Raw genomic sequence first — 25,494 nt, forward strand, 5'->3', positions numbered from 1 at the left:
AAGAGAAGCTCCTGCCTTTCTTAATGAACACCTGTCTTTCAAACCAAGACACATCTCTTTGTTCATACCAGTATCCTGGGGCAAAACACCCCCATATGAGGCACTTTTTACTCCAAATTCATATCTTATTTCCCGGCTGTGGTAATGACAGAAATAGTCAATTAGTAATGGCCATCCCCTTCTGTTTCTTCTAGCCTTGTTTCTCTCAAATAGAGTTTACAAATTTTTTTCTTTTTTGTTTTTCCTTGGCTTTACAGTAGTACTGCATCAAACATTACCTGTAATGTTTTGTCCTAAGCATTTCAAATGCCTTTCATGAAGCCAGGCTCTCCATACTGTGAAACACTGACCCCACTGTGATTCCATTTGCAATGTGGTTTCATTTCTAACAGTTTCTTGGTCTGTGTTTTCCCACTGTGAAGCTGTGTGTGTCTGTTACAAGGTGAGAGAGGGGACAGGAACCATTGAACTTGAAATCTTGTCTTTTCACACTCCTAGTTTTGTCCTCATCACCCCACTCTGACTTCTTAATTGCAAAATTACCCAAAGAAACCCAGCACAGTAAAATGGTGCCTGTGAATGAAACCTCACCTTTTATTAATGCTAAGTATTTCTCTTACTATGCTAATGTCTGGAAAGTATTCCACAGATAGGCCACAAATTGCTTTAGAATATTTTCTTTGAGTTGTTTTGCTCTCTGCCCTGGATCAGCAAGAATATGGTTCAAATAATAATTTTATGGTGTGTCTCTCAGGAGTGGAGTATAATGTTCAATTATGCATTCCATCTGCAAGGCCCTGGATGCACAATCCTGCATTAAATAAAAAAAAAACCCTACATGTTTTAAGGAAGAAACAGAAAGAAAGGATATGGCACATAAAAGCAATGGAAGAAGAGCCTTCCATTATGCTTGCCTTTGTGTAAAATCAGAGGCTGTTGTGTAATCCAGACAGGAGTCAAATATCTTAAAAACAGAGCTCATACATGACTTAGATTATATCATTTTATTAAAACCTTTCTGCATGATATAAGTTTAGAAGTTGAATGATGACTCAAACAAATATACTGGAGGCCTTATAATGCATACATTTGACACACTCATTCCACACATCCATATATATGTGTGCAGGTGGTCTACTTTGCCTCGTAAGTCCCTTAGAGCTCTGCCTCTGGGAAGCATCCTGCCACTGTGAGCAGTGGGAAGAAATGCTTAGTGCTTGCAGCACGAAAACCTGAACAAGGCTACGAATTCTGTCACAGTCTAGAGACATAAAAGTATAATTATTTTGAATCTTTGTCCCCTTACTCAAGGCTGGTGATTCAGGGTGATGTTGGCTTTGGAGTCAAATGGCTATCTTTGTCATTCAGCACAGTGCAAATCTCCCTGATGATCCTGCCCAAATTCTATGTGTCCTCTCAAGAACATCTCAATTTTTCTCCCAATGCTTTTTCATGTGAACTGTGTGGTCTTGGTGGCTGTGGAACTTCTCCCCACAGGAGCAGCAGGAACCAGGCTAAGGACTTGCATTTAGGTAATGCGGAGGCCTAGTGAAAGCACAATGTTGAACAGCAGGGCTCTGAAGCACAACTGATTGAGGCAAAGGCAAATGCAGGGTATCAGATTGAAATTCAGCAGCCACAGATGTATTCAAAGTGAGCTCAAGCACAGAAAGAGATGGCCACTCTTCAATGCAGATGCTTTGAATACCACTGAGAATGGGGCAGGGCAAGTTCTTGAGAGGGAGGAACCTAGTGGAGCCTGTTCTCTGCTTTCCCTTGGGATAGCAGCCCAAGTGCTTCTCTGTGTGGGCACTCAACCATTCAGGTTTACTAGATGGAGTATTTAAAGTATTCCTCCCCAGAGTGTCTGCTTTTTTCAGGAAAGTGCACTGCTTCTTTCTTTGGCACCTCCCCAAGTGTTCTTGGCAAAGCTGTCAAATGTGTCATTGTAATGGGAGGCCTCTTTGCCGCGGTTTGAACAGCAAGAGCTGGCTGGGAAATGTGGGGCCGGTCTGAGGAGGACTGCTTGTAGAGAGCTCTCAGCGGAAATCTTTTGACTCTGGAACTTGTTTGCTCTGGCAAACTCCCTATGCCTGTCTGGACACAAAGAGGGTTCAAGACACATGGCTTTTGTTTGGTTTTCCTGGAGGGAAGGCTTTGCTTTTCATTTGGCTGAATTTCTGGGTGGTAGAGAGAGAGAGAGAGAGAGAGAGAGAGAGAGAGAGAGAGAGAGAGAGAGAGAGGGAGTGCATGTGTGCTTCAGGCTATATTGATCTGTGTCTTGTGTGAGGGTGATACTGGTGCTTTTCAGTGACCTTTAGCTCTCTGAATCAGATGCAAGTACCAAAGAGGCAGGCTCTTCATGTATCTTTGACAATGAAATAGAGGTTAAAGTATGTGATGGAAGGTTTCTCTTATTTTTTAGCTGCAGGTGAAGATCAGATAGATGCTTTCACTCTGTAGCTCCCAGCAGCCTCCAGCCATTTTTCTTCCACCTCTGAATGTTCTGTCAGAATCTCACATGGCCCTGACCACCTGAAGAACTCTCAAGCAGTTAAGAAAGGGAATTCACCAGAAGGTGTGGTGTGCACAAGACCATAAGAACTACATGAGGAAGAATTACCTGATTGCACGGAAAATCACTATAAGAAGACAACACACAGTCTGCAATGTATTTTTTAAAAAGTAGTGGTTGGGAGAAAAGCTTTGACTTTGCCTTCTAGAAAGAGTGATTATTTATTTGTAAAATATAATCACATGAGGCAGTGCTTGTAATTGTAGACTTGTTCTTAGGAGATAAGACACAACATTTTGTTAATCCATGGATTCTGGAGAGACTCTAGTTTTTAAAAATGCTTTGAAACCATGCCATGCATTGAATGAAAAGGCACACAAACTGAAACACAATTTAGCAGCAAGTCTGATCATTTTGTCTCTCTAAATCCAATCTGTCAGATCCTAGATCATTGCAGTATGTGTTAGAGGCTATGTGGCAGGGAGAACAATCAACTTGAAGAGCATAATAAAGTGATGTTGCACAGCCCCTACCAGCCAGGGATGTGCCTGAAAAACAAATTGTCAAGAAGTGTGTTTTCAGGAGCATCATGCGAGAGGCTGAAGGTTTCCTATTCTGAGAAGGCTGCAAATGTACAGCTTGTAAACATTGATATGAAAGAGGAGTCCTGGAATTTGAGATTTGTTTTCCCACAAACCACTTTTAGACTCTGGAAAGGAACTCCAAGAAGGCATCAGCCTTGATCACTGAACACCTAAAACTGCATTGCTGACTCTTTGAAGGCACAAACTGGGGTATTTTTTCACTGATTTTCTTTCACTATAGACAGTGCTCCTCCAAATTATCAGAAATCAGGTAACAGCATGCAGCAATTGCGCCTTCCTTCTTGTAATAGCTAGTGTGATTTCTAACAGGTTGCACAAGTACTTTAAGCACACCCTTGCTTCCCTGAGCCACACTGTGGTTTTGCCAGAAATTTGTAAGTTAGATCACAGACTATGCTGAACCAGTGGGTGCTCCCAGGGTGCTACCAATTCATCAGATAGTACAGAAAAGACAGGAAAGTAGGAAGAGATTAAATTACAGCAGGAAAAGATGTAAAAGTGCACCATGCATCCTGTGAAATTAGTCTAGGGAAAAAGCAAGTCTCAGTACTGGAAAGGGAAGTCAAGTCTTTAAAAAAGATTGCCCACCGGGAAGTATAATGTCTATACGTCTTTGAAAGTGTGTTTAGCACAATACTTCTCACAGAAATGAATATGTGGGAGCCAGGCCACTTCCAAATAAGCTGAAGTTTTCTTAACTCTCTCCCCACAAATACATGCCTGGAAAGTGCACTTGGTGTCTCCCTGCCTTTTCTCTTATCACAGTATTTTGCAGGTCGATGTCTCTTGAGAGGGCTGTGATTCCTGGTTAATGTACATGCAAGCATGGAGTTAGCTACAGGTCCCCCTGTTAGCACTCAAGTTAGCATCCCCCCTGCTGAGCAGTGGGAGGTGGTCTGTCTGCTCAAGCCTTATCTCCCAAAGACATTTCTAATTGTGATTCTACCAGGTGAGGGGGATAACCTTCATCATGCTTCAGTATCCTGGATCAATCCAAGTTTAAGGAATTCCATTCTGACTTTTTTTGCAAGGTCATCCTGAAGAGGTATATTCCTTTTCAGGAGAATATTATTTACTTAAAATGTAAAATTCATGCCTCGTGTGTTAGTGCAGATGCAATGTTTCAGCCTGTTGGAAAAACAATTTCTGTGCATGAAGCCATCTCAAGTGACCCGAATCTATGAAGTAACTGAGGGTTCCTCCTTCCAACAGCAGCATCTTTGCACAGAATATTTTATCCAGAAACCTCAAAAAGTTCAGAGAGGGGAAGTTCAATTACCTGCACCTGGGTAGGAAACCCCCTGGGAACTGGTACATATTTTGGGCCACCCAGGTGGAAAGCAGCTCGGCAGAGAAAGACCTGGGGGGTCGTCAGTGTGTGCTTGTGGCAAAGACAACAAAATGGCTTGCTTTTAGGAGAGGTATTGCCAGCAGGTCTGATCTGGGCTGATCCGTCTCTTCTACTCAACACTGCTTAGACCTCATCATGAGTGCTGTTTTCAGCTCTAGGCTCCCCGGTACAAAAAAGTCATGGACACGCTAAAGAGAGTCCAGCAAAGGATCATGAAGATGTGAAAGACTGGAACTCTTCTCCTGTAAGAAGTGGCATAAAGAGCTGCAAACACTGTTTAGCCAGGGAGAAGAGTAGTTTTGGAGAAGATCTCATCAAGATTTGAAGGGAAAGTCCATAGAACAGAGACGGACTTTTTCCAGTGGTGCCCAGTGACAGGACCAGAGGCAATGGTCACAAATTGAAACAGTGGAGATGCCATGTGAACATGAAAAGAAACTCTTCTATTGTGAGAATGAATAAGCATTGGAAGAGTTTTCCCAAAGGGGCTGTGAAGTCTCCATCCTCGGAGGTGTACTCAAAACATACTGGACATGGTCATGGGCAACCAGTTCTAGGCAGCCCTTTTTGAGCAGTGGGGTTGAACAAGGTGACCTCCAAAGGACAGTGTCCAGATATGCCCCAGAAGCTACTCCTGCTGCTGCCAGTCCTCTGGTGAATCCTTGTGTAGTAGAGGATTTGATCTCAGGAAAGCCCAGGCTGTTTTATGGAGCCATTTCTTGCCTATCCTCAGCTGCCTCACGCTGCTGCCTCACCAGGCAGAGGTCTCTTCCAACAGCAACCGTTCTGTGACCTAGGACAATTCCTACTTTAAAAAAAAATTTTCCTGAAGTGCTTTGAAACAAAGCCACGTGAAGAGTGGGGCCCCAGCTAGGGGAGCAATTTGAAATCACATCTTTTTTTGTCCCTGTTTTGACTCCCCAACTGAGATCTGCCAGATATGCTGTTCAGTCTTGACTTTGTGATCTTCAGTAGCACCAGAACAGATGCCAAATAAATAATTGTGGAGTTTGGCCGGCTTTTCCCTGGTACTCACCATAAGGGAGGTTGTAATGCTCTCTTCAGTCTTCGATAGAAAATTGTGAGTGCTGTAGCCTGTCTGTTCTCTTTGCATTCATCTCATATGCCTGAGTCTGAGCTTGCCTGGTGTCTTACTCAATAGTCAGATTTTTAATTCATACTGTACAAAGTAGACAAGGTAGGTGTGTTTGGTCTGTGGTGGCCTTTTTACTGTCAAGAGTCCACCTGGACTGTGAGTAGGGCCTGATTGTTGTCTATACTGAGAGTCTAATCTTGAGAGTTATGTTCTAGACAGAGATAATGCATCTTGTTATCTGCAGGGTACAAATAAGGAGGCAGTCAAACCCCAGCCTTCTGCTTTAGGAGCAGAGGTCCCTTCCAGCCTCTTTGGGTAGGGGCGAAGTGGTTTGTAGACTCCACAATCTGCATACCAGCTAAGCAAGGAAAATAGCTTCCTTCCTTCCTAACTTGGACGCAGTAAAGGCAAATGCATTCTGGTGACATGATTTTCCCCTGAAGCAAAATGCTTTCAGAGCTTCACCGACCATATGGAGCTCTGCACATGCAGTTTTCCATGAATATTGCATTAATTCATATTCCCAGTTATGAATTGCAATCAATCCATTCTTGCGCTAACCAAGCTACAGCTGGTCCCAGCTGAAAAGTCTTTTGAACTCTGCCAGATGAAATATTCCAAGTCTTGTTCCAAGGTGCAATAATTGTCATTGCGGTTCTCAAGCTTTCATACATATTTAATTTAGAGAACATATAGAAATGTGCATTCTGCTTATACTGAAACTGGTGCCAGTGCTTACAATGATGTTGTCTGGAAACTAACGAAAGACTAAGAAATTGCTTCAATACTTGTAGTATGTTGATTTCAACTTGAGTACAAATAAGTTGTATTGGTAGTAAATAATTCAAAACCCAAAGTGAATGTGCTGCATGGTACTTTGAAGGAAAGCATCTGCTGCAAAGTTTCAGGGTGTATCTGGGCTTCCTCTGTATTTGTGCTGCTCAGAGCTAGGAGACAGCTTTACCCTCTTCTAAACACAGCAGCCATTTTCTGAGTGGACATTATAACTGGGATCCAAATTTTCTGGTTGTTCCCTTGTAGTCCAGTTCTGCCTTGGCTTGTTGCAAGGAAAGAGCATAAATTCTGATTTGTAGACTCTGTTGATCTCACAGGGGATCCAAAACAGCTATTTTTATTTAGAGGTCTAGGGATTTTAAATTTTTTAATATCTCAATATTAGTGAATTATATTTAAGCTCTCTAAATTAATAAAAATAAACATTTTGATGATGTAATGTGGGAAGTATCTTCCATTTCACTGAATGTGGACAATATCATGTTATTTGTGTTGAATCATCTTTCATGTAGACAGGGACAGCAGGATTTGTTCACTTTATGAGCTCAGGATTCTGATGCGCTGACAGCTGAGTACCAGATCTTTCAATTTCTAGGCCACTTCCTGGGATTGTTTGAGTGCTAATTGTTCAACATTAGCTGGAAAATAAATTCTTAGTACCTTATGATTGTTTTTTGGTGAACATGGGCAGAGGTTTGGAAAGTATTGAGTTAGATCATGTTTTGCCAGTAACTCTTATTTCTCAGCTAGTGGACTGTAAAGCAATTTTATTTCAGTATAATACAAGGGTTTAAAAATAAGCAATTTGGGGATTTTACAGGAATTCAAAACTCAGTATTCACTCTCCTCTTCCTCATTGCCTTTACATTTCTGTGTCTGTAGAATTTTTGGTACATGTACATAGAAATATATAAAATCAAATGGATTTCATAAAAAAATTTCAAAATAGAAGTGGCCCAATCAAACCTTTCCAGAATAGTTTTTCTGTGAATTGCCATTCCCCACTGGAAACCAGGAGACAAATGCCAAGCAGCTCCCTTGGTCGTGCTATAGCTCAGCTCCTGTCCATATGGAAAGGGGATGGGGAATGGGGATAGCAGTGGGACTGATGTGCCAGTAGACTTGCATCAGGCAGAGGCTCATATCCTGAATTTCTTGTGGGTTTGAAGGTGCCCTGCATTTCAGAAGATTCTGAAACTCTTAAAAGCATCTGAGGACTATCCTGAAGGTCAGATCTGAAATGCTTATTCACCAAAATTCCTGAGGAAAGGATAATTAGCTCCTGTCATTCCTACTCCATTTCTGCTCCTCATATTCCTTTGGATGCTCCCAGGAAGGACATTTGATGTTAAATGCTGAGACAAAAGACATGTTTAATCATAAAATGACATTTCTAGCCATATATTTGTGATTAAGCCATTGTTTTTATTAGTCACAAGGGATAATTGCATCCAGAATTCCCAAAGAAAAAGTTATACTGGAGAAACAATATTACACTGATGTTTCAATTATATCTAGCACAGATCAGCAATAAACTTCCCTAAAGGGCCTATTAAACAGGGAGCAGGAAAACGGAGGTGGGGTAGTTGCCAGACATAACTGTGTGTAGTACTTGTGTGCCAGCTCATGCCGTTGCTCCTTTTGTCTTTCAGACAATGTCAAGCAGTTGGCAAAATCCCATGTCACAGGTCTGTCACAGCAGGTATGTATGAGAAGGCTTTTTTTCTGGAGAAAGGAGACTACTGGGGCTTGTGTATAGACACAAGTAATGGTCCCTGATTCCTTCCCTGTTCAAGTCTAATTCTGAATCTCCTTGCAATAGAAACAATCAACTTTCAATTAACTTTGCTCATTAATTGGGAGAATACCCGATGGTATACAAGATACCAATGCAAGAGTATTGGAGTGCTGTTCCTGGTGTGGAGTTTGGGATAATTGACAGCAGGCGAAGTTCACCCGCCCATAACTGAGGCACTAATTCTTCTACAGACTCCACCTCTTTTGAAATACTATCTGAGGAAGGAAACAGAAGTCAAGAAGTGCCTCCTTAATCACTTGTCCAGAGTACCAAGCACGGGTTTTTTCATTTTCATTCTTCTCTTAGCTGCACTGCCATACAAACTAAAGCCCTGCCATAAATTTTCATTATCCTCTCATAAGACTGTTTTTATTAGTGATGGCTTATTTCACACAGTGACCTGTTTTATGGTATTCTGGTAAAGCAAATAATCCATTAAGATTTTCTGAGAGGGCTATGGTGGAAAAAAGTTTGCTACTAAACATTTCCTCATGCGCAGTGAGGCAGAAAAAATGTCCCAGCATCCCCCTTTCCCTATGAAACCCAGTTCAACTTGTGGTGTTTTCTGTTGTGCTATCTCTGCCTGCAGAGCCCTCCTCTCCTCCACAGATTCAGATAGTCTCTGCAGGAGCAGAGGGATTCCTCTGCAAAGATCAGCAATTAGAGTCTGTAAGGGGACTTTTCAATAGCAAGCAAGAATTCTGGGGTTAGTCCCTCCTGAATCTCATGATGGGGCAGACAATTATTAGTGGTGGCACAGGAGATGCCATAGCTGGATATTTGTGGTGGGTTATGCCAAGAGATACACCTGTGTGCCTTAATACAGAAGTAAGAGAAGATGCTTGAGCTGCCAAGAATGCTGGAAACAACACAGCTTTATGCCCATGACATGGGCTGATGCCTCCCTCTTTCTCCCTGGAGAAGTGATGGTGAGGGTTTGCTTCAGAGTTTACACAAGGCAGCATGCTCTCTGCACATACTTGGTGAGGGAGCTTGGAAAAGGGTTGCTCCCACTCCTGTGATGTCCTCTGGAAAGAGCTTGCCTATATAGCCTACCCTCCAACAGCCACTGTTCTCTTTTGGATGACCCCATCTGTGCCCTGGAGTTATCATCTTTCCCTAATGTCAAGGTCAGAGCTGTATTTTTCTTTTTTCTTCTTATTTTCTTTTAAATTCTTTTAGATTTTTAAAAAAATATTATTTTTTACAAAAACTTTCCCACTAGCAAGATTATGATCTGCGTGCCCTTTTGCTTCACTCCAACTCACCCTCGCAGCCGAGGGCAAGGTCTCTCCTCCTGCTCCTCCTAAAGATCTCTGCCACAGGCTGCCACCTTGAAGCAGTGGTGGGCTAAACCTGTTTCAACACACTCTGTGTGGAGTTCCTCCAGCCCTGCTTGTCCTGGGACTGAGCTCAGGCTTGGTGTTTTGGAGGGAGAGGGCAGCACACTTGAGTCAGGAGGCTCATGCCCGCAGGTCTCTCCTGCCCAGCAGGTCAAACATGCTCATCTCCAAACTACGTTCACTGCTCCTCTTTCCCTTTATTTTTCTATGTTGTTTTTCCTTCTTATGCCTGTGTTAGAGTTGCAAAAATCTGCTAGAAATCAAACTCTATGCACTCCTGATTTAAATACAGGCACGTTCTGATCAACTTCTAGATCTGCTTACACTTCCCCTTCAGTTCCTCTCAAATTAGCCTCTAATTATCTCAGTTGTAATCACCCAGTGTGATAAAGTTAAAGTCATAATGATTCTTTTTGATAGTACAATTTTTTCTCTCAAAGTTTGATAATACAATGTTTTCATTCTCAATGAATGTTGTAGTTTATAAAGACAGAATGCCAAGATGCTTATGAGAAACAGATTTTTACAGATCCTAAACAAATACCCTACATAGTTCCTGTACAGATAATAAAAGAACAAAGTAACCATTCTAAGAAAAATTTATATCTTGATAAAAAAAAACCCTATCTGTATATTTATGTTCCAAAACACTGTTTTTAAAGATCCAAAGTCTAATATCATTGCTTGAGGCCAGAGTTGGGGACTCAAGATGCCTCCTCAGGTTTCTCTGTGGCTCTTGGAGCTAGATTGCAGCTCAGGTCATGAGGCTCTTCTGCTATGAACTGCAGAGGGAACAGTTTAGCTTCTCTCATGCCTTGTCCTATGTGATATCCAGACATTGTTTTTTTTCTGGGAACCTCAGTCTAGCAGGTGTTTTTAAACATGCCCATCATACTGTATGCTCACAGTAAAAAGCATTTTGCTTTCAGAAAGGAAAATAGTGTGCCTCAAAACTGAACTAAGCTGTGGCCACGTGGCACAACGTGGGTAGCGTGACTTGTGGCACCCTTCTTTTGAGGCTCTGTCACATCACATAAAATAAATCCCATTGCAGGTGGATAGAGTTACGAGTGTGTGTGACTCAGGATTGTCTAGGACATTCAGCTGGGAAAACATGGATACACATAGGGAGAGACTTCTGGGTTCCAGTCCATGCATGAAGAACTGCTTTTGCAATTTGTGTTAAGCCAGCCATTTGTTAGGACACCTAGGCAGAACACAGAGACTTGTCTCCAGGCTTCTTTCTTTTTCTGACCACATGGTGGGCGTTTGTGTCTCCTTTCTCCTTCTCAAAGAGCCTTTAACTCACTTTTTAAATGTTTGCAAGCATAATTTTTCATTTTGCTGGGTTCTTTCACCTATTCAGCTATACATTTGTATCATGTGGGAGCATGCCTGCTGCTTTCACCCTAGATTTACTCAGATAACATTGGTCAGTGGAATTTTAGAAAAGAGGCTTGGAACATGGAGCAATTAAATAGCAGCTAGCATGTAGGCTCTCTTCTTGGCTCAGCCAGGCTCTTTCTGCATCTGAGGCACTTTATCCCCTCTAAACTTTTCACAATCATATGCAAAATGGGGCTTGTGGGGTTGTGTATGTGCAGTTTATGTTAATATTTGTCAAATGTTGTGTGATCTACAGCAGTGTGTCTTCTTCCCATAATAACAGCAGCACTTTACTGGAAGTCTTTGGACAAATGTGTTATTAGAATTGACTACTGTGATTAGAACCTGAGGTTGCCCAGAAGCTTTGGGCTAGGCATATGCTGTGTATTTGTCTTTATATCTTTGCCCTTTCTGAATGCAGGGACCTCTGAAGGCTTAGGTGAAAGGTCTGCCACAGGCGACATTTTGTTAGAAGCAGAAAATCCTTGATAAATCTTTAAAAAAGCAAGCAGCAATGGAAGATAGGTTTGATGGTTAGTATCTTGGTGGTGTAAATACTGCAAAAATAAAAATGAGGAGAAGAGGCCTTGACTTTGAGGTTTATACTATGTAATTACTAATCTAATTGATATAGATAGCGGTTTTGGCAGTTTCCCCTTCACCAGCCTCTAGATTATTTAAACCAATGGGCACATTTGTATATTGTTTAGTATCCTTAGCTTTATGAATAACTATGGCACATCTTATCAGTGGTTAGAACATATGTGCTAATAAACACTTTCAAACCCAGAAAAAAAAAAAAATCTTTCCAGCTCAGCATCTAGGCAGAAAAATGGCCAACCTAATTATCGAAAGATTTCTCAAGAGCAGGGAAGGCATTTCTCACTTTTTTTTGCATGCTGCAATATCAAACTGTGAATTTTATGCAAAACATTCAGGAGAGAAACAGCTATTATGATAAATGTTCTATTAGTTCTAAATTAACATAACTAATGAGGTCCTCAGTTTAGTGTGAAAAAACTAATAAAATGCTGCAGTGTGTAGAATTGTATTACTCAGTATTTTTCTTCACTTGAGCAAACTTCTGCATGGTAAAGCATTAATTGAGTGCAGGACCTGTTTATAAATCCTGAGTGCAGCTCAGGTTATGACTGGTGCCACCAGTGCTCATTTTTACCTTGTCTGTAATTAACTTTCTGCAGCTTGAAATTCTATGTTAAATGAAGGATGGTTTCTGTTTCAGAGAGATTTCTCTGGCCTATAATAAAGCAATCAAACTCCTACTGCATCTTGAAGTCCTTACTTGGCTCTGTGGGCAACCAGGGAATGAGCTAAAAGACTCACAGGATCAGTCTTCTAGGTAAATAGTGTAGGCAAGAAGAGAATACGAGGTCTGTGAGTTTCCATAGATTATGAAAAATTTGATACAAGCTCCACTGATCCCTGATGGAAGCATCCAGTGTACTGCCAGAGAGGAGCCTGGCTGCTAGGTACAATTATCTATATAACTGTGCATTGGCACATGCGCAGTGAATGTGGGCTTCACACAAGTCCCACCAAATGTGGGATCAGTCACAAATGTGGTGGAGTCAATGGGACCCGCGCTGTCTACTCCAGTGGATGGAGCTTGGTGTCAACCTAGGGAGCAGGTGCACCTTCCACAGCACCTCCTCCATGTCATGTACTCCCAGTGCTCTCCTTGTGCTCCCTCTAGCACTTGCTAGGTAGATCACTGCTAGCTGATTTAGCTTACTAGACTGCCCCCAAAACAGGAAAAAGTAAAAAAAAATACAGAACAATTGCCTTCTGATGAGTCATGGCAGTGGAAGGAATAGACAATGGAGGAGAGGAGCAGTGGGGAAGCCTGGGATTGGGCAAAGCTGAATCTGGGGCAGCAGCAGAAATATTTGGTGGGGGGAAGAGCAGCACCCCTGGCTTGGTCAGCGAGCTTCTAGGCTGCCTGTGCTGCCTGTGAAACTACAACCAAATCCCTCATGTCAATGTCTTTCTTTATGGTTATTATTTGAAGGAGTCTCCTTGCATCTCCACTTTCCAATCAAAACATCGTGTGCTCCCTAAAATTTGATCTTGAATCTGAACATGCTGCACTACAGGGACTGAAGTCCACCAGTCATATAACATAGGCGAATGCCTTTGAAAAGCAAATCCTTAATCAAGGTTAAACTCCATTTGTTTCTTAAGTTTTCGTTTTTCCATTTAAGTAGCTGTTCCATTGCTATGAGAAACATTAAGAATTTTCACATATTTTTCTTCTTGTGGGTCTTCTGAAACGGAATATGCCTTGTTATTAATGTCCTGGTGGAAGATATTGTCACTTAGTTGACCTGTACTCATAGCTTGAGTCCAAGATTACCTGTGGAGGATTTTGGTGTCTTCATGCAGAAATTTGTGAATTGTTGTTTTGACTATTTGAACACTTCCATTGTAGTGTTTCTTTCTCACTATACTATTGTAATTATATATTAAGTTAGCTGAAGGCAGAAATTCATTTTTCTTTTGATAAAAGACTACTTCAAATCATGACTCGACAAACACACAAAACTCAAACTTCAGAAAACAGCAAAAAAATTAACATTCCAGATTTCCCCCAATAAAGATTTTTTTAAAAATAATACTTGCCACCTCTCAGCTGAATAATCTACTCAATGAGACTAGCAAAGGGTTATCTCTGGAAAGAGGTTCACCTCAGCTGTTTCTCTGGATTCACTTGTTATTTCTTGTTACCTTCTGGTTTTGAGGGCAGCTTGCTCACATCTGCTCATTTTGGATTTGCAAATCTCCCAGCAAGCTTTTCCATCCTGCTCTGTCTCTGTGTCTGCTCCTTCCAGGCATGTATGTGTCAGGTTCCTCATATTCATTCCTCTCTTGGCAAGCCAAAAAGGAATCATCCAAATTTCATCCACTGCTAGGTGTCTTTGCACAAGACTCCATCAAGTTCCTCTGGCAAATCACTCTGGAAGCACAGCACGCTTGCCTTTCACCTTTTTTTACATTTTCCCCTTGACAAACACCAGGAAGAATTCCTTGGTAATGTAGCTGAGTATTTCTTACAAGTTAAGAAAACAGAACTTAGTATTCAGTCCCATCCTCCTGCTGGCTGCATAGCCACATGCAGGTAAATATTGCTACATCCTTTCAGACATTAGTGCCTATGCAGTGTTGCATAACAGAGAGGGTTAATGTAGGTTGGAAAGCCATAAAGAAAGTAGCAGGAACTCATATGTCAGGATAGAACAATGGGGTTTTTCATTAAGAAAATCTAAATGCATGTTTTAGCCCTTCCAAGGTATCACACAGGTCACTATTACACCATTGATGATTTACATATTCTGCTCTGTATTGTTTTCTATTCCTGGCTTAGAAAAACAAGTTAAAGCTAGATATGCTAGATGTGCTCAAACAGTGTGCATTTAGCTTCTAATAGCTTAATAACCACTTTCTTCTCTCTCATTTGTCATTATTACGTGTCTGTTAACAGGAAACTGTTCAGCAGAATCACAGAAGAGCTGCCTAAAATTTTACTACCAGATTTGAGAAGGAGAGATGTGAGAAGGAATAGGGTAGGACAGTGAGGAATAATTTTTAGAAGTGCGGAATAAACAGAATCTTTGAAATTTAATTTCTAGCTGTCATCATCCTAATTCTCAATGGGTCTATTTGATGTCTCACTTCAGAGAGTAAGAATAGTGCTGTTTACTGTCTGTCACAGTGATTAATGCCTTTTTTGTTAATAACTCAGTAGCATGTGCAGAGTTGTGTACTAAGTCTATAGAGTATACTGTCCCAGAGCAATTATATGACATATACCCAGTTACATCAGTGGTGATGTTCTCTATTTGGATTGCTGAAAAAGCAGACTGATGACAAGGTGTCTGCTGAACCAGAATTTTCAAGCAACTAGATAGAAACCATAACTTTATGAATATACAATGGATTTAATAATAATTTTTTATCTTCTAATCCTTACTCATTTTGGATTGTTTTCCTTATCACTGGAACCAGCTTCTGTGCACATTCCACTGGGCAGCAGAAATGGAGGCACAACAAAATCACACAGCTAAATGCATCATATCTATTATTAATATCTCTTATCTTTTCCTGGAACTGGTAAGAGAAATGGGGTATACACCACGTAATTAAAAATGTGGTTTTGCTCATATTACATGAAGAATGGTTATGAAAGGCAGATATTAAAGCAAATAACTAAATTCATATTAATTTTAGTGGGATTTTGACCAGCCCTAAGTGGAAGCCTGTGGCTTTGAGGAATTGATATCTACATTTTTATTTCACTGTTAAACAATTCCAAGACTCCCGGTGTTCATTTCTTATATTGCAGCAACCTTTCTCAGATGTATTTTCTTATGCTATGCAAACTAGAAGGTGGATGGGAGTTTCAGAAGCAGATGAAAGAGAACACTATCCACTTTCCTCCTAGAGGAGTTACTTGTTTAGCTGATCTTGTCTTGAAGAAACATTCAGATTTGCATTGTTTGTGTCTGTGAAGGAGAGCAGTCATAATTAATATGGCAGCTGACACTAAAATACTATGCAATATCTAAATTTTTGCTGAATCATTGAATAAGTAGTAGAGAGTTAAATATGTAATTGAAAACTTGCAAGATGCAATAGATAACTCTCTGACAGACAATATAATTAGCACCAACAACTTTGACCTGACCAGACTTGTAATGTCTAGGATCATGTTGAGAAATGCCACTCTGAAACAACTGGGAAGTGATGCCAAATATTAGTCCTAGTAAAAGGTATTGAAGATTTATCATTTAGAAGACATCACCAACACATTCTTCTCATTTGGTTTGACTTACAAGTTGCAAGTAGTTTAGGGTTCTTGTGAGACTATGACACTCACACTAAATATAATTCCGTTGTGTTAATGAAGGTCAGTGTTAATGTATTTGTGTGGTTAAAGTTATGGAATTAATAGTATTTATGATTTTCTTTCCACACAGATGGCTTGAACTCTTGAGCTCTTTAAAGATTTCTATGTATAGTTGCATGCGTAGCCTCTCTTTTGAGAAATTAGGGAGAAATTGGGTAGTCAAGACTCCATGATCTCTGTAGGAAAGTCAAATACAGATTTTGATTCAGCTGAGTCCTTAGTGCACTAACCCCTGCAGAGCATTGTTTCTCATTGATTTAAGGGATACATGTGAACCGTATATTTTTCCTCACTCAAGGATAGTTGTTGAACTTTCTGTGCACAGCTGAAGATGATGTACATAAAAGGGTGCAGGTTTGCACTGATGGCAAACATCTGTCCTGATTTTGTTTCCCTATAAAGGGCGCATGCATAGGTTTCTGTGTTACTGCTATGTGTTAATACACTGTGTGCCAGTAACTCTTCCTCAGAAAACATGCAGTTTGACTTTTGCAAAATATTTCTTTGGTTTTGGCATGCATGGTTTCACAAAACTGTGCCTCAGTGACAGGAATGAAGTTTTGATCTACTGCAGCCTGGAGATCAGAGTGCTGCTGGAGCAGCACTCTTTTAGGAGAAAAATTATGTTTGTTGTGTTTTGTTACTTTTTCCCATCAGTGAAGCATAGGCATGCTAATTGTAAGGTATGTATCGCTGGTTAAAGGAGAAGATATGTCCTGCTGGTTGTTCTTTTTATTTCCTTGTTTGTGAGTAGGAGGGCCATGTGGAGCTGTGGATGATTTTGCTGATACATGCTTCAGTGCATAGTACATACTTGGAGAGGTTCATTAGAGCTGAAATAAGCTCCTCAAGTTGACTGATGTGAGGTTGAAGATCTTGTCCTATCTGCTGCTGAGTTTCCAGATTTGATACACAGGAGTTTTTTTAAAACCAGTAGCATTTGACCTACCTTTGAAGATTATTTTTAAAAACCTCACACCTCAAACTCTAACACTGCAAGCTACTTGTTTCTTACTTTGATCTTTGGTGTGTTCAGTCATTACAACTTAGCCTCACTGTCACTTTTCACAGGTCTGTGGCAAAACATGATTTTTTTGTACAGCCTATAATCAATCAAAAGAACTGATGTGGTTTACTTTTGCCTATTATTTCACCTGTTTAATTAAATAAATAATTGTGATTGAAAATTCAGCAGAAACACCCAGAAATTCTTGTTTTCTCTGAAACAATGGAGATAATTCATTACTTGCCATCTCACCCAATGGCACTTCATCAACTAGTCTTTTTTGAATATAACATGAATTCTGTAGGTTAGGAAACCTATTTCATAAGTATTACAGCAACAATTAATTTCAGAAGGAGGAAATATATAGTTCAGGAAGTTTTTCATGTTTGATCTAAGAAAGGAAGTAGACACCATGAATTGTGGTGCCTTAGTGGCTTTCCAGCAAATATTCTATTATGTGAACTGTCCCAGTGATTTTGGTAAGTAAGAAGCATTGTGGACATCTCTGAGGATTCAAAAGTGAACTTTTCTCATAGAGCTACAAGCCAGGACAGAAGTCTATAGAACGGGGAGACAGTTCTCCAGTTCCATTTTGGTCAGTTGTAGGCAAATAAACTTTCTGTGCAGACTACTACCCTCATATTGAGGCATGACTGAAATGTTTTATTTACAAATTTGGACTGTGATTAGAATTTGGACAGATCTTAATTTTGTGTCCCCAGAAAATGTTTTAGTCATAGAAAATGTTACTTCCACACCATCAGCATAGGCAGTCAGGCAAAGCTGCAGTCAAAACTCTCTTCTTTCTTGGATCTTGGACTCTTGGACTTGGATCAAAAGCTTTCCCCTAAAATTTTTGAAATGGAAGGGTGAACTCAGTGTAGGCTGGTACCCCACTTCCCCCACTACCCACTTCTCATAGCTCCAACTCTTCTGCACACAGCCAATTGGGTTACTGGTTCATACAGCATTTTCTTCAGGATGCCATTTTGTTCCTGCATGCTTAGGATGTCAATTTTTCTCATTAACATCAACAGGAATAAAAATAACCCTCCAATTTTTTTATATGAATTCAGAGTAAGAGGTACAAACCATTCTCCCTAACATCACTGGCTGTTCTGTAGGGACAAGAGTTGATATTTCTTCAGTTTAGCTGTTAAGCCTACAGCATGTAACAAATACTTTTGTTTTCAGTTTTCTTTTTCTTCTTAGGTTGAAACAAAATACCTTTATACTTACCACCAATATGTCCCAAGACTTAAGGAAATTAGCAAAGTTATAAAATCTACAGCATGTGTGATTTGCTGTTGCAGCTGCACATTAAAGGAAAAGTAATATACTCATTTATTCTCCTTAGAAAAGCATCTATAAATTAGCACTCTTTGAGAAGTTCCTGATGCCTAGAACAATTTCTGTATGTTACAGTCAAAATGTGGGCGTTCCATTTTTATCACTTTAATCAATTTAAACAGTCTTGCCAAGATTTGAGCGGTCTGTGCTCCAACCCTTTTCTTTATAACATTTTCTGACCTTGTCTCTTTCCTCAAAGGGTCAGAGAAATGGGATGCCTGAGAGGTACAGAGTCCCCTCAGTGACTCAGTGCCTTTGCAAGGGTTAGTAAGGCCAGCTGTCCATATTGCAAGGGTGAGCATGACCTGGCTGGATGTCCTTCATCCTGAAGCTCCATGGCTCCACCATGGCTGGTTGGGCTGAAGACCATCATGCCTTCAGGAGGGATGAGATTGTGTCCTTCTGGGTGCCTTTGAAGGATTTGTGCTTTTGATGGAGAGCCTGCATCTCTGCTTCCATCCATCTCACTGGACTGAGTAATCCCTGTGCTGGAATAATCGTTTATCCAAAACTCTTCAGCTCAGTTAAGGGGTTAATGTCATACTTCAGCATGTTAGAGCATGTTACTGCCTTCTTGCAGTACTAAGAAAGAGGAAGATAAACTTAAGGCAAGTGAGAAGGATTTGTGTTAACTCTGTTGCCAAGGAGTTTTTCTTAAATTCTCACCTTCCATAATATCTGAGTAAAAATAATTTTGAATCTATTAAATCTTCAAGTTTCTTACTTGTTCTTCATCAACACTGGGATGAAGCAGTTTAGAGTCACCAGAAATGCACAAGTGAGACAGAGATATTAGAGTTGTTCTTGGCCTTCCATGCCCTGTCCCCTGTGTTTCTTAATCTGCATGTGCAAATTAAACAGAAATTAAACTCTTAATTTATCACCATGTTGTGGTGACAGAAGGCAGGATCAGAACACTTTAAAAATATGTAGCACCACATTAACTTCAGAAACAGATTCTTCCCCAGAGAGAAGAGAAGATTTTAAAGTCTGCAGAAAGATGCCACAGGGCTGTAATCCTTCCCATGGCACAGAAAACAAGTGATTGCTGTCTGAACATGTGGAGGGAGAGGGAGGTTGATTTGGATGCTGCGCTCTCCCATGGCTCTCTCCATGTCTTCTGGCTCGCCAACTATTTGGGTCTGCAAGTGCTTTAGGATGCTCCTGCCATTGAAAGCTGGATTCTTCTCCCCTCTTCTCACCAGCATTAGAAGTGGGGCAGGCATGCTAGCCTTGCCTCGGCTTGTCTTTTCTCTGTTAATTTGTGGTGGGAGATGAGCTCACTGGCCCCATGGTCATCCCAGCAGGTAGGAGCATGCTGTGGAATGTGGGGCCACAGTGGATCATCCTGTCCTGCTGACAGTCCCATAGAGCCTTCTGCCTGCCATGTGCCTGCCAGTGCCATTGCTCTCCAGGAGGTGACCACCCATCCCATGGACTGCACTCCAGGGCTATCACTCTCTGCTCAGAACAACCATGTGTTGTTCTGTCACCTACAGGTCTGTGCCTTCTCTTGGTGGCAGTGAGGAAAGGCATGGGAAAAGGCTTCACTTAAGTGATTGTGCTTTAGAGACATTTCTGCCTTAAACTTATTCCATTAGCCGGGGGAGGGGAAGAGGGTGTCTTTCCCATGAAGGGGACAGGAATGAGATCTCAAAGCCTTTGCAAATATTAAAGTTTTAAAGCTTGCTGTCTGGATGAAGGCCTTAGACATCACTTCTAAATGCTGAAATTCCCAATATTTGAGAGCACCAAAGTGATTTAAAACCTCAGGTCTGAGGGCATTGGCAGGAGTAATTTTCAGGGCTCATAGTACTGCTATTTTAAATTAAGTTTTACTACCTTATGATGTTTTCAATATGATACTCTTGTTTCTATATTAAACTTCAGATTACAAAATCTTCTTAAATACTTGTATTCCCACAGAGAATGGTAAAATTAGTTTATTTTTTGCTCCTGCTTTGCTTCATCTAAGAGACCTCCTCAACTGAGAGAATTTGGAGATCCCCATTTATTATGTTTTGTCCAGTCCAGAGGTGCCCCTGCCTGCAGCAATGATGCTCCGTAGGGAAATGCAACTTGCCAAGCTTTGCTTACCTCAGCCCAGCATGTGGTTCACCTCACTGAGAGATGCACAAGTCTGACACATTTTGGAGATTGGCCAGGAGAGATGTATTCCCTGGCAGAAGCAGGACACACTCCTGCACTACTTGTTATTTGTGTGCCAGGCCAGAGCTCCCTCAGGCTCCTTTGCTGAGACAGGTGAGTACAGCCACTGCTCCTTCCTTCATGGGAAATGGGCAAGAGCAGAGCCTGTGGCTATGCCAAAGCCTCTTTAGAAACACCTGTACCAACAAGCCAAGGTGCAGCTATATTTTCTCCACAGAGATTGGGATCCACACAAGCTTGCGCACCCATGGCTGAACAGTTGGTTCAATGCACCCAGACTTCTCCTGGGAGAACCTGATTTTGGCTATACCCACAACCTAGCACTGTGGCCCAATATGCCTTTAAAACTAGTGTTTCAGGACCTCATGAAGAAGTTGATAAAGAAGTCTGAAGTAGTGGGATTGTTTTGTTTGGATTGAGGAACTTTGTAAGGGGCAGAGTCAGGACTTCTATGGAATCAAGCCTCAGATTTGGATTTTCTATCAAATAGTGCTGGGGCAGGGCAGACAATACAGGGTTAAGTGTTGCTCTGTACAGTGCTGCATTGGAAAAGGGGTGGGAGCAGAGAGAAAACCATGCCTGAAACTATTCTGCAAACCAACATTTCTGCTAATTCACCTGTAAGAAGCAAACCACTTCAAGGGTTTCATTGAAGAAAGAAATATTTTTCCCTTAAGAAGCTTTAAAAGAAAGGGCCCTCTTGACAGAAAAGAAATCCTGGTGATTCAGCTGAGCAGAGTGCAGTGTACTCAGCAAAAAAGAGAAAGAAATGAAAGTGTTAGCGGAGCCTTGATTATTGGTGACAAAGGAGCATTAGCCAAGTTATAATGGATTGTCAAACTAGGCTCATGTTTGCTTAGCCTCCCAAGTTCTTTGCACTGAGTCAACATCTAGCCATCTGGGATGGGAGGTGGGGGCGAGTAGGTTTTTGTCAAAAAAATAGAAGTGACAATCAGTTGAATTTATGTTTCTATTCTAATGGAAGAAGTGTTTAAAAGGAAAACACCTTTCAGAATGAAGCATTTGTTTTTGTTCTCTACAAGTGCTTGTTTGAATTCATGTTTATTAAAGGACTTGAAGTTAGTAAATCATAGAGGTTTCCCGTGGTAACATAAAAATAGGTATGATTGGAAAATTTGTAGCAAGAAAATAAAACTGCCTTTTACCCACTTGACTTCACTTGGTGAGATATATTGTAAACCCGGTTTGACTTAAAACTACATTTCTTTAAGAAAAAAATTACCATTAAGACAGAATTTTTCCAGGAAGACACACAGAACTTGCAGCAACAATGCCATGAATCATGTGTCCACCCAAGGACAAAGCCATTCCCAAGTGGTGGTGCTTACTGGTGAGGGAAATACAAAAAACTTGAGTGTGAAAGCAAGAACAGTTTGGGAAACAACGGCAGATTTTTCTGTAGCACGTTTGATTTAATTTTCCAGCCTTGTCCTTCTGGATACTAAATTCAGTCACTTCTTACATTTAGGACCCCTTAGCTTTGATAGGCATAGCCACAGTGACCGCTTGACATTGTATTTGTGTGTGAAAATCATTGTGCCCAGCATTGTACCACTCTGCAACCTGTGCTGGTCAAAAGCGCAGGGGAGCAAATGAACAGACAACAGCCAGCTCGAGATGGCTTTGGGTCAGGACCTTGTGCTAATGAAAAAAGGAATGATACTTCTGAATGCAAAGTTTTGTCTTTGTTCTGCACCGCTCCCTAAGGGAGCTGGAAACAGTGCGGTTGTTCTCACACACTGACAGGAGTGCACAGGTAAGAGGAGGCAGGCACAGCCACTGGGATGAAGATTTGAGTTTAACCTTCCAGTCTCAGCTGGGGCTTTTTGAGGGTCAGAGGTTACCATGGACAACTCTATAGCACAAATGATAGAAATTTTAGACTGAAGGTGCATCTGCTGATATCATCAGAGAATTCTATGCCTGTTGGTTTCATCCAGGTAGCCACCAATGTTAACTGGTGGGAAGGGCTAATCTCAAGGTATTTCCTTGGGAGTCACTATGTGACTGCATCTAATTTTGAACAGAAAATCCTGTTGGTGGCAGAGTCCCAGCATTTTGTTTTGGTGTTGTATATGTGGGCAGATTCAGTAACTTGCAAAATTCAGTATATCATGATCAGTTTCTGGGTCACTAAAGAGACTTGGCAAACTTTTGGTGTACTTTGTAATGTGTTCTTTTCTCTTTTAAGCCAAACTAGAGAGAGAGCTGTGACTTTGAGAGTTCTGATTTATTTAATCTGCTCTTAGAAGATATCTTTTTTTTTTTGTTGCACATAGGAAAAAGAAGACCCTGGTGGAACATTGCACTCATAAAACAACAACAAAAAAGAAGAAACAATTATGAAACAGGAATATTTGAGGACATGGTATGTCAGTTGTTTAATTTGCATTCAAATTAAACTATTTTTTAAGTAATATATTCTTTTGAATTCTGGTACACTAATAAAAAAAGGCTTATTCAGTAAGGGTTAACTTTCTCTTGTGCACAAGGATCTAATTCATTTAAATCCCTGTTGAGTTTTTAGCGCACAAATGAAGTGTTATGTGGTTATACTGGAGCACTTGGCATTGGGTGAATTTTTCCCATTGTAATGTTGACTTACTAGACATTTGCGAAGCTTTTCCACCTCGCTGTGGCTGTGCCTGTGTCTGTGTAGCAGAAGGCAGCCCTGTGAGCAGCCCTGGTGTGGATGGAGCAGTCCAGCTCTATGTGCAGTGAACCTCCACTGGGGAGGACAGTGCATTTTGCTGGGTAAACGTCCTGACCCAAGGCAGTCTTCATTTTCTGAACTCCAATAAGGAGTTTGCAGGTCTTTCAGACCTGGGAAGACTAAGAAAATGCTTGTGAAATTTAAACAAAACTGAGCATTTTCACACACTGTAGGTAGGATCTTTGGTGTGTGAAAATTGGTTTTGGACTTTATGCTGTGAAGTATTTTAGAGTGAAAATACTTAAGACCAGGATTGCAGTTCTAATTTACGGATCACAGAGATTCAGGGGTAATACCAAGCCTAGGCTGTTTTGGAACACACATTTCCAGTAACTGAAGATGAAAAGGTAGTGTTTGTATGTGGCATATTGAGTCCTACCTCTGTATATGACATAGTAAGAGAAACGTAAACAATTCCGTAATGGCAAGGGTATGTGTGGGCTTCTTGTGAAAATACTCATTATTGTAAACTAATCCCATTGAGTGAGAAGGGAGGAGGCACTAATACTTCATATATCAATGCTGAGCTGGTTTTCATGTGCCAGGCCTTCTTTGTACTTTCTTGGCAAGGTAAAAATCTTTGTATGGTTGAAAATATAAAATGTACATCAGAAAAGGGTTTTTAAAAAATGCCAGACTAGCATAAAGGAGACTTGGTATAGCGAGGGCCAGAATTATTGTTTGCCTTTCCTTGGTGTTTTCTCATCAACATACACCAGTTTAGTCTGAAACTTTACCAGTATATGGATTGGAGTTATATTTTGGTTTGGACTGATCAATTCTTTGGAAGGAAGTGTTAATGTTTCCGAAAGAGAGTGACTTTCTTAGGATGTTAAAGCAACATAGCCCTTTTCTTCTATGATGTTATTTATAAATGTGCAGCCAGGTATATAGTGTCGGTGCTTAGCAAGTATGTCTTGATTGAGAAATTTTTGCCTACGTGGTTGTGCCATGGGAAATCTTCATGGGAAATCTTCAAAGATATGTTTAAAGAAAGCATTGTAGTTTGTAAAATCAATAGAAATCTTTCTTCTGGTTAAATTTTCAGTTCTGAGAGTTAAAAAATTAAGACAAGTTTGTGTTAGGTCATAGGTTGGACTCGCTAATCTCAAAGGTCTTTTTCAGCCTTTTCCGTGATTCTGTGAAGATTAAAAGATAGTTTTTCAGGAGAGTTTTAGGGTGGATCCCATGTTCATTGCATATTCATTTGAATACTTAATAAACTGAATTTAACATGAAAACTTATCTAGAAATGTGATGGGTATTTAATTCTCAGTGGTAACATTGCATACAGGAGTCATGTATAAAGAAAATGAAGGGAGTAAGTAAAAAGTAAATGAAGGGAATAAAAATTACTCTATTGTTGACCAGACAGTTCTGTGTTTGCAGCTAGTCACTCATCATACTTGCATTTTCATTTTTTTTGTTTTCAGTGTTAACTTGAAAGAATATTAATCATGCAGAGGGCAAAGATCGAGGTAATTTTCCTGACACTGAATATTTTATTGTAGGATTCACAGCCCCCTTACCCTCAGTAGTATGAAAATCATCTTATTGCCTTTAGGTTGTTGTGTTGTGAAAGGTTCTAGTATAACGTGTGCATGCTACTGATTTCTCCATGGAGTAATCCAAAAAGTTCTTGAAAATTCAGAATTCTCCTTTTTAATTGCCACAGTACTTTGGAGTTACTGTCTGCTTGATAAATCTCTGTCCCTCCCCCCCCTGCCCCCCACTGATAAATTACCAATGTTCAACATAAAATTACACAATAACTGTTTTTGATTTCAGCCTTAGGCTATGGAAAGGAAAAGAATGATGCTTTGGATGTGGAGGAAAAAAAAAGGAACAGAAAATGCTTTGTCTTTAGTCATTATCAGTGTTATATAGCAATATTCATCTGTTTCAAGACTCTGTTGTACAGTGGAAATGAAGTCTCTGCTAAGAGGGCAAATATTCCTGAGTTATGTAAGATCAAAACCTGGTAGAAAAATGAATGGCATCAAGCAGCCCAACATATCAACAATTGCATTGTTGATAGTGAGGAGGGTGCATCTAATTTTCCTTCTCTAATAGCTAACTGCAAGTTGATGTGCTATTTTAGCCACTAAAAGCTTCTCTGAGCATGACTTGTCTTAGAATTATCTTCATTTTCATTTCAAGCTGCATTCTCTTCTGAAACAGACTTACACGTAGATGAACCTCTTCAACTAGGGGTACTTACGCCCAGATCCATCAGTACTTTAGTGCTCAGCATCTCTACACCTGACTTGTAAGCTCCTAGCACAGGAAACAGAAAAAAATCCAGCTTAGAGGCTTAGCTTTCATATTCAATGAATAAACAGAAATCAGCGTAAGAATGGGAAAGGTTATTGTAAAATGTTGTCCATAAATGTCAGTAATGAGAATTGCTAAGAACTACAAA

At 40.5% G+C, this 25,494-nt stretch overlaps 1 long non-coding RNA gene across 5 annotated transcripts in view; it reads left to right on the forward strand.

Moving 5' to 3' along the window:
* LOC130252791 (uncharacterized) overlaps nucleotides 1-25,494 on the forward strand; it is a 73,965-nt gene that overhangs the window by 19,022 nt on the left and 29,449 nt on the right. For 3 of the 5 annotated variants that reach the window (XR_008840443.1, XR_008840441.1, XR_008840445.1), the window contains exons 2-3: nucleotides 8,015-8,064; nucleotides 22,639-22,727. This is a non-coding gene — a long non-coding RNA (uncharacterized LOC130252791). Of the gene's footprint in view, nucleotides 1-8,014; nucleotides 8,065-22,638; nucleotides 22,728-24,505; nucleotides 24,551-24,860; nucleotides 25,411-25,494 lie in introns of those variants that run through there. The other 2 variants (XR_008840444.1, XR_008840442.1) reach the window with 2 other exon arrangements.

This window comes from Oenanthe melanoleuca, chromosome 4 (assembly GCF_029582105.1).
Source record: "Oenanthe melanoleuca isolate GR-GAL-2019-014 chromosome 4, OMel1.0, whole genome shotgun sequence".
In the NCBI taxonomy this organism is placed as follows: domain Eukaryota; kingdom Metazoa; phylum Chordata; class Aves; order Passeriformes; family Muscicapidae; genus Oenanthe; species Oenanthe melanoleuca.